At 42.1% G+C, this 15,661-nt stretch overlaps 1 protein-coding gene across 1 annotated transcript in view; it reads right to left on the minus strand.

The window, feature by feature from the left end:
* The window catches only part of LOC126251589 (uncharacterized), a 338,248-nt gene extending 323,066 nt beyond the window's left edge, over positions 1–15,182 (minus strand). Inside the window, exon 1 of the mRNA XM_049952121.1 lies at positions 15,018–15,182. The gene's annotated coding sequence lies outside the window, so the exon portion shown is untranslated. The remainder of the gene's footprint in view (positions 1–15,017) is intronic.
* Positions 15,183–15,661: the final 479 nt, after the last annotated feature.

The following is a 15,661-nucleotide window of genomic DNA, read 5'->3' on the forward strand; positions in this document are numbered from 1 at the left end:
AGCGCGCCACGAACTTGTAAATCATTTCAGTCAAGTGTCCGGACACTTTTGATCACATAGTGTACATCTCTTCATCATTCCTGAAAACATGTACCATTTTGTCAAAAATACCCTGTTTGGAGGATGTCCGATGTGTGTATACAGACCAAATTTCGTAATTATTCACACATTGTTAAAGATACTGAAATAATTTTTTCATTAGGGGATACCGAGATAAAGTGCTACTAATTTTTAGTATAGCTAATTACACAAATCGAAAATATGGTTCTTCTGAAAGACCACTGCCTCTTTATCCACACGAAATAATGAGTGATATGAACAAGGGATTTCAAATTTATTCCATTCTGGATCTACAGAAGACTTTTAACACCATTCCTTGGAAGCGGATTTTATACAAGTTGCATGTCTACGGGGTATCGTCGCAATTGTGCGACTGGATTAGTGATTTATAGTCAGAAAGGTTACAGTTCGTAGAACTAACAGAAAGTTATCGTGTAAAAAGTAAGTAATCTCTGGTATTCCCCAAGGAAGTGTTATAGGCCCTCTGCTGGTACTTATCTATATAAATGATTTAGGAGACAATCTGAGCAATCCTCTGCAGATGATTCTGTAGTTTACTGGCTAGCAAAACCTTCATAAAAGGAATCTGTTAAATTTCAATGACGTGATAAATTACTCAAATTTAAAGTCTGTCAATCAAACTAAATACCTACGGATTACAGTTGCGAGAAGTTAAACGGGAATGAGGACACATAAAAATGTTGAGAGGAAGGCGAACCGAAGGCAGAACACTTGCAAGATGTAAAAATGTTTACTAAAGAGATTGCTTACGTTAAGCTTCTACGTCCTCTTCTGGAATATTGCTGCGCTGTATGGCTTCCTATCCAGTTAGGACTGACAGAGGACATTGAAAAAAATTCAAAGAAGGACAGCTCGTTTTGTTCTATCCTCGAAAAAGAGGATAGAGTGTCACGGATATGATACACGGGTAAGTGTGGCCGTCATTTTTGGAAGGCGTTTTTCGTTGGGCCGAAATGTTTCACGAATGTTAAATCACAAACTATTTGCTACTAACCGTTGACTGCCAGTTATAGAGAGAAGAATGATCATCGCAGTGAAATAACGGAAATCAGAGCTTTCATGGAAAGACTTAAACTTTCGTTTACCCACGTGGCACTCGAGAGTGGAACGGTAGAAAAAGATTATGTCAAAATATTATGTGCGAACTGCAGAGTAGTCATGTACATTTATTAAGACCATTAGTTAATTCTGGGAAATAATATTACATTGATGAATAATGCCTGTTAATGATTCTAGTAAAATACTTGACAGTAAAGCTCTGAAATACAAATATTTATCTCAAAGTCTGACATCAAGATCTTCTTTCAGCCCCTTTATCTATTTGTATCGTAAAAATGTACGTAAACTGCGTTTTGCCAGCATCATTGGTTTTAACACTCATCAAATCTCAGGGCAGTTTTTCTGAGGTTTTATTCGACAGCTGAAAAACGTTGTATCACAGTGCTTCTCGTTTCAAGAGCCATCTTATTACGTTCAAGTAAGTCTTATAATGAGAAAGAAACATGTATGCTTAAATATCTTGGTTTATATGAAAGTTACGGGTTTTATACATCATCTTGCTTCAGAAATTTGGAAATTGTCAGTTATGTCCACATTATGTGGATTAAGCTTTATAACAGAATTTTACTCGAACTGTAGTTCGCCACTGTATTTGGTAGGAAAGAGGAAAAAAAGGGAAAAAAATATTCTCATCTCTGCGGAATTAAACGTGGCTCACTAAAAATGTGGGGAAACTGCTTTTTTTCATTAAAAACAAATTACAGAAAGCAGGGCAGATGAGTATTAAATAATACTTCGATAACTATTTGGAAAGAAGTTATTATTAATTAATTTACGTCATGCAAGAAGTGTCTAATGACTTACTGGTCGCGGGCACACTTACCTGCTGCCACATGGTCAAATAGAGAAGACAAGAAATACTCAGGAACGTAAAGAGACATGGAATCACTATTCTTGACAACGTATCATCCGACAGAAAATGTGAATATAAGCACCAATGAATATTTTACGATTCCTGGTTGTCATTCTCCACTGGTGACACTGTGAGGAGCACACGATGTAGAATGTTGCTGCAACTACGCACGCATTCACATCCTTCTGATACTAACGTGCGCGTATCGGGAGGACCGAATCCATATTTGACAGGCGTGAGCAGGAACTATCGATTTCATTGCCGTGCTCACCACTCCCGCGTAATACCACAACGATAAGCTGGCCGATAAGAAGGCCGTCCTCCTGGGGTCAACGACACTTCACGCGACACATGTTTGTCTCCCAAATGGCGACGTGTGAGCGTAAAGTATTTTAATCGCTGCTACTTTCTTCCTTACACTTCTCAGTATACCGTGAGTAAAGGTGACGTCGGTGAGGGATTTGTTGATCAACAAACATGACGACAGAGTCGCAAATATTTCATTTTTTGTTTATTTTCGCTGTAGAAGGTGTAACAAAACTCAGCACTCTTCTACTGGACCAGTTTCTAGCGAAAAGGAACAGCTGAGAAACATGTTTCCTATCTACAATAAAAGGCAAGCCTAAGTATGTAATTCCACCAACGAACCTCAGTTTTCCCCTATATTCTCACGTTTTATCTATTTTCGTCATTTATGCTATGTTGCTTTATTTTCAACAATTTTATCTTATAATAATATAACTAATTTGCGGAGTGATACAAGTGGTGGATGAGTTAGTTACAGTTGCCAATGCATTACTTGTTCTCCGTGTAGTTCATAACAGCAATTGATAGGCACCCGTTTTTAAAGAAGCTTGTTAATGCACTACGACAAATCTGTTACTAACAGACATCAGCCTTTTCACTAGTTTCTCTTTTCGATGCTTTGTTTTTCACGATTAAGGTCAATATAACTTCGAATCCATTAGTCATCTGACCTTAATAATCAGTCCTGCCGCTGATCATTTAGCGTAATAACCGCAACTGATAATTTATTTGACTCACATAGTAATGTATATCCTTCGTCTAGTGTGATATCTTAGAGCAGCTGTATCGCGACTGCCGCATCTTTTGTCTGAGATAACCATCTTTCGTTTCAGGACGTCATGCAAGGACATGTTATACTCTACACAGGGTGAATTTTCTAGATGACTGCAAACTGCAGGAAACGATCAATGAGAAAATAAAGGTTAAAGAAGGTAATATGGATATTTGGTCAGAAATCCTTTTCAATGGGGGTATTTCCATTTGAACGTGGAGATAGAAGGTGTTTGACAGTTAGCCCTGCATCAGCACGAGGTAGGTGGCCGCCAGCATGGATAAGCCAGGCGATCCCGTGGAACATTCTCCACAACTGCCACTGTCCGTATGACGTACAACCCGTGCAGGCCTTACTTCTCACTGACTTGCCTCCGCGGCGACGTTTGTGTTTCTGGTTCGTCGCAGAGGCCACCACCGTGCTAGGATTGTTGTCACCCTTTCTATTCATAGATGAGGCTACGTCTACGATGGGAGGTATCATCAACTTTCACACCACCACCTGTGCGCTGTGGAGAATCTCCATGGCATGGTGGGAGTGATCTATCAGTACCGGTTCCTAGTGCAGTCAGAGCATTTCCATTCCCCGGGCGTGCTATTGTGTATGGTTTCAGTCATTGAAACCTATAGTGTCAAAGATCTCTTAACACCATCTTCCCGCTCCTCACCTCCTTGGAACGCATTTCCGGTCCACATGCCCTTTTCTTCGCCTGACGTTTGTCGCCGTTCAGCAACGTCAGCCGGTATATTCCGAGGCGTTAATACCCTGTATTCCGAATTGCAACTTTTTCTGGGGATAAACGAGTGAGTTCTTAATATAAGCACCACCTTCCGCATTTTATACTTGTATTAACAAAATCGTTCATATTTTATTGTTGTAGAAAAATGTATAGATGAATTTCTATCATTTGGTTGACGAAATCGCCATTTTCCTGGGGACATCGAACGTAATCCAGTGACGTCAAGTCAATATAGTACGAAATGCTACAATTTGGTAGATAGGGAAGGAAAGTATAGTTACACAGGCTGATTCCGTGATTATGTTAAAACTTTCATGGATGACGAAGGGTAAATGCTTCAGTTTCAGGTTAGGAACTCACTTCCGGAAACAACCGAGTCGAAAGGTATAAGCGAAAATTTAATCAAGTTCCTCCTTAGCCTCGCTCAGAAGTCAAACTAAGGGAACCAACTTCCGAACCCTGATCATGATGTACAGAATGCAATTACCCCTCGCAATACTAATGGGCTGGGTGGTACTTAATGATCACCTTTTGAAAATATTGAGATCTGGTCAGTTAATTTATATTTTAAAGTTTTGAAAAAACTTTTAATGAATTCTTCTGCCAGATTCCATAAATGTTTTAAATTTTTCAGTTAAATATAACCAAAATTTTAAGTCTTAGAGTAATGGCGCAACCAGCGAGAATTCTTGCCTGGAGATGCTCTTTAGCCTCGTCAGGCGTCTCGTACACAAGACTTTTCACATGGCCCCACAAGGAGAAATAAAGTGGGGTGAATCAGATGAATGCCTAAACACTTTTCAGGTAATGTCTGCCACAGCTGCAGCTTATTTGACGTAATAAAATGGCTCTTGAAACGAGAAGCACTGTGATACAAGGTTTGTCAACTGTTGAATAAAAACCTCAGAAAAACTGCCCTGAAATCTGATGGGAGTTAAAACCAGTGACGCTGACTGAACGCAGTTTACGTGCATTGTCACGATATAAACAGATAAAGGTGCTGAAAAAACATTTTGATGTCAGACTTTGAGATAAATATTTGTATTTCAGAGCTATTACTGTCAAGTATTTCACTAGAATCATTAACAGGCGTTATTCATCAGTGTAATATTATTTCCCAGAATTATCTAATGATCTTAATAAATGTGCATGACTACTCTGCAGTTCACACATAATATTTTGACAGACAGTTGATCGAACCAAGTTTAGAATCTTTTTCCAGCTGCATGAACCCTCAGTCAAATGTGAGGAGAGGCTCAATAATTTTGGAACCACATCCTTTAATGAATATTAAGTGGTATAAGTTCGAAGAACCTGAGTAAAACGGTAAACACTGTATACATTGGTACATTTAAGCAGGGAGGGAGAAGAAACGGTCTGTTCATACGTTACTGGCATTGTGCGTTGATGTTTCTCTCAATTGTAGCGAGAGGATTTTCATCGGCCCAGACATGACTATTGCGGCTGTTTAGCATTCTGTGTCTGGTGAAATAGGCATCATCCGTGAAAAGTACAAACGCAGGAAAGGGAGAATCGACTGCAAGGCGCTGCAAGAGCCATTGGGTGAACACAGTGCGAGGTCCGAGGCCAACAGGAATGAAAGGTTGCATTTTCTGTGGATAGCAGGCGTGTAGCTGCATTTCCCGCAATACCTGCCACACGGCACTCTGCGAAACATTCATTTCACGTGCAGCTTATCGAGTACTGATTGCAGGCGCCTCATCCACTCAAGCAAGCACTGCATGTTCTAAGTCGACACTATATGTAGTGCGTCCTCGGTCGCTGTACTGCGGTACCAATTGCCCTGTTACATTTAATCGTTGGAATTGGTTTGGAAACATGGTGTGAGCCGGGTGTCTGCTACGCATGCAGTTGGTCCTGTACAACCTTCCCGCTTCTCTGCTGCTTACATTTGCTCCTCCACACACGTAAATCATGTCTGCAAGTTCCAAAACCAGGTAAAACTCCATTTGGTTAGAGGTGATCAACGTAAACGCAGGCTGGAATCTAACACAGAACAGACGTTATGCACCATGGATTGCTCATGCCAGTGCATAAGTGCATAGTACGCCATCTGTATAGGATTAGGATCGCACAACTAAAACTGTCAGGTCTGCCTGAACATAAGTAGTTGCGGTGTAAGGCAAGAGGCAATCTACCACTTGTATACCGTAAGGAAGAGTGTCATATATTTACCCAAGAAATTAATTGTGAGAAATCTTTATGCAAAAGTCTGTTGCATTTGTTGAATGCTGGCCAGTGCGATTACGAAAGCGATATTCGACAGTATTTGGAAAGTTTTAAAAGAATCAGACTGACTTTGTGGGCGGATTTGCCACTCTAGTTGAGACGCCGATCAATCACTTTAAGTCTGAAACAGAACAGCAAATGGGAGCTGGTGTGACTGTACTAAAACTAACGAAGTCGATTTCGTCTGGTGGAAATAGTATGGCTAGTATTTTCCGGGATGCAAGGTTATTCCTATTATTACGTTGCAAAGTGTAAAAGAATAACTCACTGATAATTCCCACGACTTGTAACTAAATGGAAGGGGAAATAAATGAGAAACGTATTCGATTAAAAAAGAAGTAATTCAAGCCAATGCTACCGCACACTAAATTGCTTTACCAATAGGATAACTGAAGGATTTGAAAGTTCTAGTTATCGGAATGTCCAATAAAGTCAGCATATTTGTCACCAACCGATTCCATTTATTCCCAAATCTAAAAGGATATTTTTTCTCTAGAAGATATTTGGAATGCAATGAACAGGCAACGGCAGCCCTAATTGGTGTAATGCGTCCCTTCTATCAAGTAGCCATAAATCCTTGGCAAGCCTGCATAATGCCTACAGATTTCTTACAGATCCTACCACATGGCAATCATAAATTCGTTGTCTGCCAACATTCCTTCCTCGATACCCACCAAGTTACACGAAATTACGGTACCGCGAATAACCGTACAGCTTCTGCATTCCTCGTTCCTTATTTGTGCTTTTAGTGTGAACAAGTAACCAAACATTATGAGTGGCAATAAAGCACATCCAATATTCTCTCTGCTACATACTGAACCAGATTTGTGTTGCTGGAACGATACTGGAAGCAGCCCGTATTTCCTGTAGAACAACATGATGGCTGGAAACCTACGGAAACTGCCTAGGGTAACTTATTTAGACACACAGATGACATCATTTAACTATTGGGGTAGAAGAGAATCTCCAATAAATTGGGAGAAGGCAACAAGTATGAAAGACAAGTAACAGCCTCTACCAGTGACGGAAAACTTATTAGTTATGATCAATGGCACAATACTGGTTAAGGCTGGACTCGCAGAAGGCACCGCAGTGGCGAGACTTTAGGATGAGAAAAGGCTGCGTACAAAAGAAATGAGGACTATCTGGCTGATCTACCGAGGCTGTTGTGCAATCCTGCGAGACGTCAGCACGCATCTTAACCCACTGATAGTCATTCACCGGCATCAAGACGCCTAGCGGCCAACGGTTTACTGCCTCGACCTCGGCGAAATTTAGAAACCTGCCTGCTAGAGGCCTCTGAATTGGTGATGTATGTTCAGAGGCCCAGGTGGAACAATTAACGTAAAATGAATCTTGCAGCCAGGACAAGCGCTCTGAGATGTTGCAATCAATTTTTTTTTAATTTCCTTGTTTTATTGAAGATATTAATATATTTTTCTTAATGTAAGTAGTTCTGCATTAGTCACAATTTCCCCAAATAATCCGTTCCCAACTCCATTGCTCTGATCGATCTTGCATTACCTTCTGGCGCCCAGAAATCGTTACAAAAGCATTTATTACGACAGGAGGATCACTACAAACGTGGAGCGCACCGTAAGGCTTGCAAAACATAAATACCACAATGAGTAATTTACAATCCGCTAAGATTCGAGCGTCAACGGTAGTAAACTAGTTCGTCCCTGGGAAAACATCGGTCGACCTTCAGTGACCTAACAGCACACTACATGCACCAAAACATACCCAGAAGTTACCATTTCGAGCAAAATAAACTGGAATGATTACATAAGAGTAATTTTAGGAGAAGCAGATGACAAGCTTAGATTCACTGGAATAATCTTAAAGAAATGCAACTAAGCCACGAATTAAGTCGTTCACGAATCACCGATTAGAGCTATTCCTAAGTATTCCTCATCAGTCTGCAGACCTAGCGGCTGGATTAACAGAAAAGACAGAGCTCCAACGAAGGGCGGTTTGTTTCGTCACAGGATCGTTTGGTACGCGTGAGAGCATTACAGTGCTTCTCAGAAAACTAGCGCCATTTATGAACAGAACAGGTAAACAGACGGGGTAGGGAATTATGCTATTGGAATTATCCTATGAAACACACCGCGGGTAGACTTCCTCAGGCGTAGATGCGGATGAATAATGGTACCGTTTATGCATTACCCGTAAGTTGTATCACATAATTCAACATTATTAAAACTCGATGGAGACCTAAAAATTTACAAATTAATGACGCTACGGTGCTGAATATTTTTCGAACAGTGTAAATTAAACGTAAAGTACAAAACTCTGTCTCGATGTCTATTGTAGAGAGTGTACCCAACTGCAAAAGGAAGTACAGGCAGCTGCCAGTGTGCTTTCAGAAGGAATAGTTCAACTATAGATCAGCGTTTTGCTATCAGACATGTAACCGAGAAAGGGTGGGAACACAACGTTTACATTCATATGACTTCAAAAAAGCTAGTGACAGCATATGTGAGGGCACAGTCGCCAGTGTGTTGAAAGAGTTTCAGTTTACACAAAAGATAACATGCATAGTGCAGATGTGTTTAAAGGGAACTTGTTGCAGAGGAAAGATCAGTGCAGCAATCTCGGATCATTTTGAAGTAACAACTCGCCTTCGATAAGGAGACGCATTTTTTTTTCAATTTAATTGTAGAAGAGATAATCATAGAACACAAAAAGTTCAACTCAGCTGCAAAAAAATTGGGTAATCTATTTAAATAAAAATGTAAATATTCGTTTGTGCAAAACGTTAAGTCTCTGAAAGTTCTTTGCCGTTTGCTTTTGGCTTTGAAATTTAGACGCGACATTTAATACCTACTGGAGAGCCACCGTATAATACATGACGGCGAAACTCTGCTACCAAAAATCTCGAAACTTTTTTGACCGATTTACCTCATATTTGTACATGATACTCTAATGAACGTTTGGATACACATAGGCTATATAGCAAAAATCTCGAAAACGTTTTGAATAATTTACTTCAAATTTTTACGTGATACTCTAAGAAATATCCATATGGACATACGCTATATGTTTTTTTTTTTTTTAAACAACGTTGGGCTTTGCTGTGAATATGTACTGGTTTGTTTTCTTTCTCGTAATCTGTTTTATCTAGGGTAGTAGGGCATCTGAACCATTAGAAAAACTGTTTCTTCCGCATATACCCTTCCTCAATATACAGGGTGATGCGAGAAAGTTTACGAATTGACATGGCACATCGTTCATACAAGGATTAGTTACCACATAGGTACCGGGGGTCCCAAAGACCATCTGGGGATACTAAATGGCGTTGCATTTATTTAGTCACAGCTACAAATGGTTGGCCACTACAGGAGTTTCTTAAATTTTCGCCCACACGCATCGAGACACACCTAACATCGGCGCTGCGTTGAACGGCGCACCCTCTCACAGATACCTGGTGCACCTCGAAGATGTCCTGCTGCCGCAATAAGCCTGCCCACTAGGTCCTCAGGCGATGTAACAGGTGTTCCATACACAAGGCCCTTCAGATACCTCACAGGAAAAAATCGATTGGGGACAGAGCGGGTGATAGTAGTGGCCATGCGACGGACCCACCGTTACTAATCCAGCGGACGGGAAAGGTTGCCTACAAATGTGGCCTCTCTTATCTGCTGAAATGCGCGGGAACTCAGTCGTGTTGAAATCTAAAGCGGCGGCGAACAAGCATGGGAACATCAAAAATGTCAAATGTGTGTGAAATCTTATGGGACTTAACTGCTAAGGTCATCAGTCCCTAAGCTTACACGCTACTTAACCTACATTATCCTAAGGACAAACACTCACACCAATGCCCGAGGGAGGACTCGAACCTCCGCCAGGACCAGCCAAGGGAACATCATTCAGCATGTCCAGCAGAACGTCTCGCAAGAAAACGCGATACACACTGGGCGTAGCGCCCTCTCGGGGCGTTTGTGAGCCCAGGTTCCTATGTGATTACTGATCTTTGCTGTATAACCGATTTGTCATGTTAGTTTGTAAACTTTTTGTGAATTACCCCGTATATGTTTTTAAACAGCTGATTTACGTAGACATTGATCCCACCATACTTCATTCAAATCTTGAGAAGGGCAATACGTATTTAATGGACTCTCCTATCTCGACGAAACACTTCCTTGTTAACAGAAGCATAACATTATTTTCTTTTAAGAAATACAGCAACAGCCACTTTTTATGTGTTTCTATTTATGTCAATACCCATTCCGTGCTTCCACCCATCGTAATCTGGCATAATACATATTTGAATCTTCAGTAAAATAAAGAAGCGTAAAATGTTGGTAGGTAAATATTAACACACCATAAGAATTTCAGGAAAATCTGTAATACATTTCTTCTACGTGATTCTTTCCCACGTCAAAGAAAACATTACGTCGCTGAATTACGTACATGGAGTTTCTGGCAAGATGTCCTTCTCTGTAACTTACAGAACAGTAAGTGGAAGGAATATTTGTTTAGACAGATAAACTTAACAATATTTATTCCTTTAACGGCGCTACGGACGTAGTTTATTTAGATTTTCCAGAGTGTTACAGCAGCGAGAAAGCCAATAACGATAGTAGTTTAGAGGTATTCTGCATCAACCTGTATTCTGAAATACGTGAGAGATAGCATGAATCTTGAAGGAAATGAATTACTTTTGTTTAGCGCAATGAGAAGCGATTGACAATGGGAAAAGTGAGGGATCTGAAGTACGGGCAGTAGGAACTTCCTCTGTGTTCAGTAGGTGTGTCCACCTCTCTTTTCCCAAATCTAATCATTCCCAGTGGAGAGATTTTCGGGTCCAATGACAGACTATCGTAGGCACAGCTGGATGTGTTTTCTTTCTTACAGAACTACTTTTCAGGTGCCGATTCTACTTACGGGAAAAATGTTGGTCAAAATGTGTTAATATGCAAATTGAAAAAATTGTTCAAATTGCTCTGAGCACTATGGGACTTAACTGCTGTGGTCATCAGTCCCCTAGAACTTAGAACTACTTAAACCTAACTAACCTAAGGACATCACACAAATCCATGCCCGAGGCAGGATTCGAACCTGCGACCGTAGCGGTCGCGCGGTTCCAGACTGTAGCGCCTAGAACCGCTCGGCCACTCCGCCCGGCCAGCAAATTGAAAAGGGGTGTTTGTTGACAATCACTATAAGCCTATTTTGTCTTTTAAGCAATTATCAGGAGGTGCCCGCAACCACAGAGACTGCAAGTAACATTCGGTCACTACACCATTCCTAGCAGCAGGTTTCTTTATCTCCACCTACAGATTTAACAACAAATTAAAACTCAGCAAATGTGAAAAACATTCCCATATTAAATTAAGACAATGACATATAATTTCTTAAGAACATAAGAAATTCTTAAGTAATATTTCACAGCTTAATATTGTAGAATTATTAACTGTTTTTGGAAACAAAATTGGTATTGGAAATCGGTTGTCTGTGGGATGACACTTCTGCTGTATAATTGCTTCTACAGGCACCTGTAAGCTATTAGCGTTTTTTGTGCTGTATCCATGCCGAATTAGTTACCATTCTTCCTTTACCTTCCTTTTCAAGCATTCTTTCGAACTGATTGCAGTTCTCCTGGTCCTTCGATTGAATTCGTCACTGTTTACTCAATGTGTTGTCTACCCATGCCGAATTAGTTACCATTCTTCCTTTAGCTTCCTTTTCAAGCATTCTTTCGAACTGATTGCAGTTCTCCTGATCCTTCTATTGAATTCGTCACTGTTTACTCAATGTGTTGAAGATCTGGTAAGTGAGGTGGTCTTAATGCCTTTTGGACGGCTACAAAGAACGCATTCTTTTGGAAGGTGCGCTCGATCAGTATCTCGCAAAGATTAATGCCGATCTAATCCCCAGCTCTTCCGCACTTCAGTGAAATTTAGCTTCAGGAAGTTGATATAACTCTCCTTGTCTAACATGCTACCAATGAAAGTAGTCTCTCCCATGCCAGATGATGAAATAGGATACCCGCTTCCACCCCCCCCCCCCCCGCCCCCTCACTGCCATAACGTATTTTGCACTAGACTGCAAATGTTTATCTCGTAATTCGTCATTTGGCTCTCCCCTCACCTGAATTTTTCTGTCTTCAGCAAACATAATATCATTCCGCCACTGTGACCCTTCGTTAAACTGACCCTTTGAAAATAGAGCTACTTAGCGACACAGTCGCGTATACAAACAGTGAACCAATACTGTCAAATGTTTTCTATTCCAGTCTTTGATCACAATATCAATTCTTTAGACGATGACAGGTTTCTATGATAGTTATCAGTTTTAAAAGTCTGCTACATGTATTTTACCTAATGTGTTTTTATCAGATTACGTTTTTTGCGTTAATAATGACTACATCTAAGCCCACAGTAGCGACATCTAGGGAGGATGTAGGCAAACAGATTTCTGGTAGCTACTGTACTTCAGTAGCCAGTTGTAATAATGACTGTGTGGACGATGGGGCCTATTTCACACCTTATTTTAGATCTATGTGACGATGCTGTGTTGATTACATTTATATGTTTTGACGATGCCATTATGGTCTTATCACTTTAGGACATGGTGTAAAAAAGGAACATTTTACTGTATTTTATCTGTACATTTCCCTGGTTGTATGATAGAATATTGTGATACGTATTGCTGTATTATGTTGAAAGACACACTGCTCACTAGGCGTATATATTTGTGTATTGTGGATCTGAGGATGGTCATTGCGGACTGAAACCGGTCATTGTCTAAAGAATTGATATTGTGAATAAAAAACATTGGAGAGCTACTTACGTCGTTTCACTTAGGTTACGTATCGTTTTTTGTCATTTTCCCGACATATTCTTCTTTCCCGATAACATCCCTAACGGTTAATTAAACTAGTTGCTTACTACATTCTAGCTGTATCTGGACTGCAGTTTTATGTGCACATAGTCGAGGATTTCGCTCCATATTTTTCATGCCTACTCGCCTTTCTCTTTCATGTAGCTCCCTTGGCTGCTCTTTTTCAGAGACAGACTCTGTGCGACTTTCCTTCGCAAGTATTGTTATTATAGCCCCAACTTCTGGGTCTGATTACCAACTTAGAAATATCTCTGACTGCGAAACTCCGCTCAGTGAAAAGTGTTACATCTATACTACGCAAGCCACCTTCCGGTGTGTGAAGAGGTTACTTTGTGAATCACTGTCATTCCTCCTCTTTCTTGTTCCGGTCCCATATAGTTCGAGGGAAAAACAGCAGCGGTAAACCTCTGCGTAGACTCGAGTCTCTCTCATTTTATCTTCACGACATTGTAAACACTGCGGCAGGACGGAACAATAACAAGTCCGCGCATAGGGAGATACAACCCGCAACATACTTTGCGCAACGTGCATTTGTACGACTGTTACGTGACCGAATATGAAAGATTTGTTCTTTTACTACGCTTCCAAGCTATTTTCAAAAATATGTTTGCTAACATTTTACAGTGATTAATTTATGCCTTTTTTAATAGCTATCTCCCTCACTACTCTGTAGGGGCGCTTTCAGTGCTGCCAAAAGACAAGGCATGGCATTGTCCAAGCGTCGTCCACCAGCGGTCGCCAATGTTGTGCTCGCTGGCCATCCCATTGAGGGGACCAAATCCTCGAAGCCTTCTAACATGGAAGGACTACATTTTTCGTGTGCATAAGCGAACAACGCTGCAACTTGGCGCGCTGCATTCCCTTCTCAATCAGAGGTCTTACCTGTCAGTCAGTTGTGGTGTCTATATCTACAAGTTGAGTATTTGGCCCGTCATGAACTACTCCAGTAATGTATTGGAAATTGCAGCTCCTAGCCACATCAAGCGCCTACTCCTATGCGGAGTGTTTTATGTCCCCTACGACTTTCCGGCACTTTACCTCTATGCCGTGACTGCCGAGCCCTATATCCTTGAAAAATGAGAACTTGTGGAGAGAATACTCTACACCAAGTTCGCCAACTAGGAAGGAGGTACGACGGCCATGGCGCTACTTCATCGGTAGGCAGCGCCCTCTGATGTTGTATTAGATCAAACACGCATCCAGGACCACACCGGAGAAGCAGAGCCGTGTATCTCACGACTACAGTAGGCTAGACCCTAGGGCTGAGACTACGATAAGCTCGTTGTGGATTTACTGTCCCGACCGGAAGAAGCGTGCCTGCTGCTCTCTCGCTACTGATCCGGAATATTTTTGTGTACATTTCATCCATAATCTCTCAACAGGGAGGAGATTAGATCTAACATCCCGTTGATAACGAGGTCATTAGAGACGAATAACAAGCTCGGATTAGGGAGGGACAGGGAAGGAAATCGGCCGTGCCCTTTCAAAGGATCCGGCCTGGCATTTGTCTGAGGCGATTTACGGAAATCACGGCAAACGTAAATCAGGATGGTCGGACGCGGGTTTGAACCGTCGTCCTTCCTCACGCGAGTCGAGTGTGCGAAACACAGTGCGATTCCGCTCGGTGTAATCACTCAACAGACGTCGAAAATGTTTAAAGACAGTGTCTGACCGAATGTTAATGACAGTTCATGTAAACGTTTCCAGAATGAGATTTTCACTCTGCAGCGGAGTGTGCGCTGATGTGAAACTTCCTGGCAGATAAAAACTGTGTGCCGGACCGAGACTCAGACTCGGGACCTTTGCCTTTCGCGGGCAAGTGCTCGCAGGAGAGCTTCTGTAAAGTTTGGAAGGTAGGAGACGAGGTACTGGCAGAAGTAAGGCTGTGAGGACGGGGCCTGAGTCGTGCTTGGGTAGCTCAGTTGGTTAGAGCACTTGCCCGCGAAAGGCAAAGGTCCCGAGTTCGAGTCTCGGTTCGGCACACAGTTTTAATCTGCCAGGAAGTTACATGTAAACGTTGTTGGCAGCCCTGGTGGAATAGCAGCTGTAACGTTTAGTAGATGGTAAGGATCGTTGGCAGAGAGGCAGTGGTCCGTCGCATCGCCTACCTGCTGCCCGGAGTGCCAAATACTGCGCCGGCCTAGCGCGGCACGCCGCACGCATCGCCGCCTCCTGCCGCCGCAGGAGGTCTCCACTCGCCGGCCGCGGCAGCCACTCCAGTGCTGTCCCGCTGCGCTCGTCTTCCTCCACGTCTGCAGACCCGCACGGCACCGACGCACACTAACTCCTGCCGCGCGCGCTGCCCTCCGTGCCGCCGCCTTTCGACAATATTACGTAACACAGGTTGGCAGCCCTGTGTGAGGACCCCACCTCAGACGCGCTAATCGTAGCGACGCGTAGCGAAACGGCGAAATTCGCGGACGGTTGGCGACACTGGTAGCCATCCCGGTTGTGGACCATTGCTTCACTGCGTGGGTGGACGCGTCCCAGGACAGGCGGCTACCAATGACGCAATCTAAGAAGCCTTCTTTTAGCTACTGTAGTTGCGCTCTACCAAAACTACGTTTCCGTAGTTTCCATACAGTATATAAATGACATAGTAAATAGTAGGACTATCGATACTACTGGCAGCACTGGTAGGGAAAGAAACACAATTGAATGTGTGGGAGAGAAACTGGGAGCCAACGATTTCTGTTTGCTTTTTAGTAAGAACCGCAAATCGTTCAATATTAGCCCACTGACTCGTTTATGT

Source organism: Schistocerca nitens, chromosome 4 (genome assembly GCF_023898315.1).
Source record: "Schistocerca nitens isolate TAMUIC-IGC-003100 chromosome 4, iqSchNite1.1, whole genome shotgun sequence".
Taxonomy (NCBI): Eukaryota; Metazoa; Arthropoda; class Insecta; order Orthoptera; family Acrididae; genus Schistocerca; species Schistocerca nitens.